The sequence below is a fragment of the Amblyomma americanum genome, chromosome 7, assembly GCF_052857255.1.
Source record: "Amblyomma americanum isolate KBUSLIRL-KWMA chromosome 7, ASM5285725v1, whole genome shotgun sequence".
NCBI classification, from domain to species: domain Eukaryota; kingdom Metazoa; phylum Arthropoda; class Arachnida; order Ixodida; family Ixodidae; genus Amblyomma; species Amblyomma americanum.
This window is the reverse complement of record NC_135503.1, coordinates 127,892,870-127,897,802: the sequence shown is the minus strand read 5'-3', so window position 1 is coordinate 127,897,802 and position 4,933 is coordinate 127,892,870.

Here is a 4,933-nt window from a genome sequence, read left to right as displayed (position 1 = left end):
TGTTTTTCCGTGTTCCCCTGGTCAGGCCAAGGGTTGTATTGACGGGCGATAGGAGCGAAATGAAATCATCTTGAACGTGAAGTGGCAATAGGCCACTCTTAAGTTTTAAAAATAAATATCTTGTTTATTAAAAGCGATTCAGACTTCAATGCCAAATCAACGAAGGAACTTTTATAGCTCGTGACACCGCTGCGGTAGTACGGCACCGTTAATATTATGGCTATTTTACCACAATGTGGTTAGCTGTATTACTGAGAAGATTCATGACCGATTACAGGAAAACGAAAACCTGACATACAGTGCTGCTTCTTAACAATAAGGAATAATGATAACCAGCACGAGCAGCGTGATCTTCCCGTACAGCGAGCCTCTTTTTTAGCTAATAAATGTTTCCCGTCATCGTTGTCATCAGGCAAGGAAAGAGAGAAGGAAGAAGAGAAGCAACAAATCCAGCGAAGTCTCAGCTTACGGCAGCCTAGAGTGCTGTCAATGAAATGGAAAGGCGTACAGAGGTCAGCCGCCTTCAATGGCTCAGGAACAAGAGGCTGCCTTCGAAGTCTCCGCCCCAGGCGCTGGCCAACCTGCAATTCACCCTTGGCGACAGCGACTGCCCAACGCGAAGTCAGGATGTGCACCTCGCTTCGCCAAGCCTCGTGACCTTCTCCCTGGCTGCCACCGAAATTTCGGGCGCCATGCCACTGCCAAAGCCTGTAGAGGACCCGACCCCTCCTACCGCAAGACTCACCATGGGAACATTGCTGGTGATCGCCGCAGTATCTGCTGTGACTATTTCCCTCAGCTGCCTCGACTGGCCTTTCTCGCCAGCGGACATGCGGAACCGCCAGGGAGTCTGGAATAATGGCTCCGGGGACGCACGCCACTACAAGAACGCCGTAGCACGTCACACCATCGGCAATCATTCCTTCGCCGGCGGCGTTGGGCTTGTGCACACAAGCACAGTAGGAGGAAGGACGACTACCGCGATTTCCCCGCCAGAACAGTACACCCTGGACGATGAAATCGACAGCACGGAGTACTTCTCCGAGGTCGACGTATGGGACGCGACTGTCCCTCTGGACGGTTTCGACAGTCGGGTCACTCGTGGTGTGGACTTGATGTCGGAGCCGCCTGCCTCTCGAGAACGCACTGAAACAGCTTGATATCTTAGACAGTAAGGACTATGATAAGTGACGAACCTAAACGCTCAAGTCTGTCTTCCCTGTTAAGCGCAAAGTATTGCATAGTTTTAGATATATCGCACTTATATTTCAGCGAACTCACTCCTGAGTGCACTCATATTGCCTCACACTTGCATTCGCATCTGTGTGTAAGTGCGAATGAGTGGTTGCGAGCGTGGGAGCTCATGAGTGAGTGAGTGCATGTGAGTGTGTGGTGAGTGGGCTTGAGGGGAGATGAGTCGACGTGAGTACGTGTGGCTTTGAGTGGATGTGAGTGCGTGTCAGTGGTTGTGAGTTGATCTGAGTGGCGAGGGGTGGGTGGACGAGACAGTGAATTTTGCCGCGTGTGTTTCGTGATGACGGTATCCGCTTAGATTTTTCCATGTTTACAACTGAAGGGAGCAAATATTCACTGCCGAGGGCGCTCGAGGGCGAGGTGAGAAGCATAAGGCCGTATGCCGGTGTCTGGACGTCCGAAGCAGAGGATTCCGCTGGCGCGGATATCCATGGCACTGTTCCTGCTCGCCTTACTAGTTCACCGTAGGAATGGGCGCAGGCCCTTCGCGGGTGCAATGAGCCGCTAAGGGCTGTGTCGGATCCTTTGATCAAATTTTGCATTACCACTGCCAGAAAGGCTAAGAGGCTCGAGTCGTGTAGTTCCAGTGCTTGCTGCTGAAACAACGAATGCCCTCTTATCGGCAATAATTAGCATATGGTGGGATCTTGAGCAGGCCAAATGGTCTGTGGCGATCACGATCCACTTATGGCCGGTCGACGACAGAGAAAAGAGTCTCTGAAGATCTATGCATACTCTGTTGAATGGTATTTAGGGTGGCTCGATTGACTGCGACAGTCCGGGGGGCTTGAGCGCCGTTTTTTAGCCGCTGGCGTTGCCGGTATTTCCTGACGTAACGCTTGACGCTTGAACTAGGCTGCGGCTATTAATAATTTTGCCGGATTCATTGAAACCGGTGGATGTTTCAATGAACGTGCGAGTGAGCACTTGCGGAATGTGCGCGACCAACATGGAAGCTTCCTTGCAGACCACTGCAAAACCTGCAAAGAGTGTCGTCCGGAACTACACAAAAGAATTTTTTTGAGAGTGGTAAAGAACAGTTTGAGCGAGAACTAGTAGAGGCATATTTTATTAAGAAAGCGGGAAGCGCATGCGTTAGTAAACCGTCCATTTCGATCAGTGCCTCTGAAGTGGCTTTTCTCGAAGGGTGTCTTTAGGTTTTAATATGTTGATGTTTTCTCTGCATAGTTTGTTGTTCCTGAATGTGTTTAACAGCCAATCGAAAATCCAATATTTTTAGTTCTTTGACGGTGACAGGATTTCTCGAAGGTTTTTTAGGTTTTGACACTTGTTTTAGTACTTTGACGCTGAGAGGATTGCTCGAAGGTTTTAAGTTTTCATGTCCATAATTTTTTACGAGTTTGATCTTGGTCATTCATTCGTTATCACACGATGTATTAAAGCAAGAATTTTGATATTCCGATGTGTTTGCCTTGGCCAAGCGTGGGTCTTTGTTGAGAGGATGAGTTGCTTTTCTGTTGGTTTTACGCTTGGATAATCTTAGGATCTGTTTGCTTTTATCAGGAGTGTAGTGATGAATGCATGAATGTATCTTACGGTCTGTAAGAAGTAGCAGCTACTTCCTGAATTCTGATTATTGTTTACAATCTCTTATTCCTGTGTGATAGGCTTCTGCGATACGGCTCGGGTGCTTCATAAAATGTAAGGGTTTGGGCGAATAGACCTCAGTTGCAAGTTGGCGCCTGTCCTGTTGTGTTCGTGTGCCTCTTTTGCCCTTGTGGTTTTCGCGCCGTCCGGACATCTTCAAAAAAGCTATGCACCAACTAGCCTAAACCAATGTACTTCTCGGAAGAGAATGCGTGCAAAACCAAGATGTTCGGAAGCCGGTTCATCATGGGAGGCAAGGAGCACTTCACGACGAGACAGTAAGTTTTCGCACTGGAGGTAGAATTCTTGTAAAGCACACCGCTCCGACATCAGAACGATGGCAGCCCACGAGCTAGGCACCGGAATGTTGTAGGGAGCCCACTTTCGAGATGGTCGGTAAGCAGCGGCAGCTCTGTGTCTGCGCGCTGTCTTGAAATAAGGTAAGGCGTGGTGGTCTGAGGAAGCTATCATATACATTTAACTTCATTAGTGCGTTACTCATGGGTACGAACAACACAGGACGCAAGAAACCACACACACAGCTATCATCGTCTGTTATGTCCTGGGGAGGGTTCAACAGGAGCGCGCGACAGGCTATCAGCGTCGGTATGCTTCCAGCCGGACTTGCAGGTAACGGCGAATTCGAATTCCTGCAGGCATAACGCCCAACGTGCTAAGCTGCCGCAAAGGTCCGTTAAATTTTTCAACCAACATGTAGCGAGTGATGATTGGTGACGGCCCGAAACGGTCTGCCTTTCCGGTATGGGCGGAGCTTGATGGGCAGCCGCCAAAAAGTCGTTTTCGATGACCAACGCGCGAAAGTGTGAGGCTGGCATAGGCTGGCATAGGCATAGGCTGGCATAGGAGGTGTCGGCACCGTCTTGCCGCTGGCCGACGTTGCTTGCATCCGTTTGTAGTATATCTGTGTCGGTATCGTCGTCAAAACGTGCCAGTATCGGGGGTGATTGATGCCGGCGTCGTAACTCGCCGAAGGCCGCCTGCTGTTCGCTGCACCAGGCAAATGATGCGTCATTCCTTTTTAGGAGCGTGAGAGGGCTGGTGAGATGAGCGAAATTTTTAATGAAGTGACGGTGGGAGCAGAGGCCTAGAAACCACCGGCCTGCTATTTTGTAGGCAGGGATTGAGAAGGGCACAACGGCGGCAAGTGTCTCAGGGTCAGCTCGGATTCCGTCGACACTCACGACATGCTCGAGAAACTTGTGTTCTGTGAACCCAAAGTGTGTCTTTTTTGTGGTTTGAGGGAGAGTTTGGCGCAACGAACAGCTTCGAGGACGTTCTGAGGCGGTGCAGATATTATGCGAACATCATAAAAAAAATGATCAAGTCATAAATATAAACAAGGCATGTCTTCCACTTCAGATCTGTGAGCACAGTGTCCATCATTCTCTGGAAGGTTGCAGGAGAGCAGCAGAGCCCGAAGGGGAGGACGCAGAATTCGTAGACCCCGTCCCGTGGGACGAAGGCGGTTTTCTCACGGTCGTTATTATCAACTTCTATTTACCAATAACGAATTCTGAGGTCGACCGAAGGGTAGTACCTGCCTTGCCGAAGTCGGTCGAGGGAGTCGTCGATACGCGGCAGTGGAGAGGCGTCTTTCTTTACCACACTTGAACTTTCTATAGTCGACGCAGAAGCGCAGTGTTCCGTCTTTCATCTTCACCAGGACGACAGGAGACGACGATCTGCTTGTTGTTGTTGTTGTTAGCCTATCAAAAGATGGCACATACTCACACTGGGGGATCGGCCAAGAATCGGGTGGCTATTCACCTGAACGCAGTTAATAAAAAGGAAAAGCACGTGGGAGCGCAACACCGGTGGATGACGCCATCTGCGAGCATCTCTTTTACTTCCTTTTCGATAGCGGCTCTGTGTACATAAACTGAAAAGGCAGAAGAGATATAAAAGCTAAACATCACATACCTGTCGATGAACTACAAAGCCTTTCGCAGAACCTAGCGGCATAATATTGAAGGCAGAAACAAAAATTTACGCATATTTTTTTCATGTACCAGCTGCTACAAAATCCTCAAGTTGTGAATAGAACTTTCAG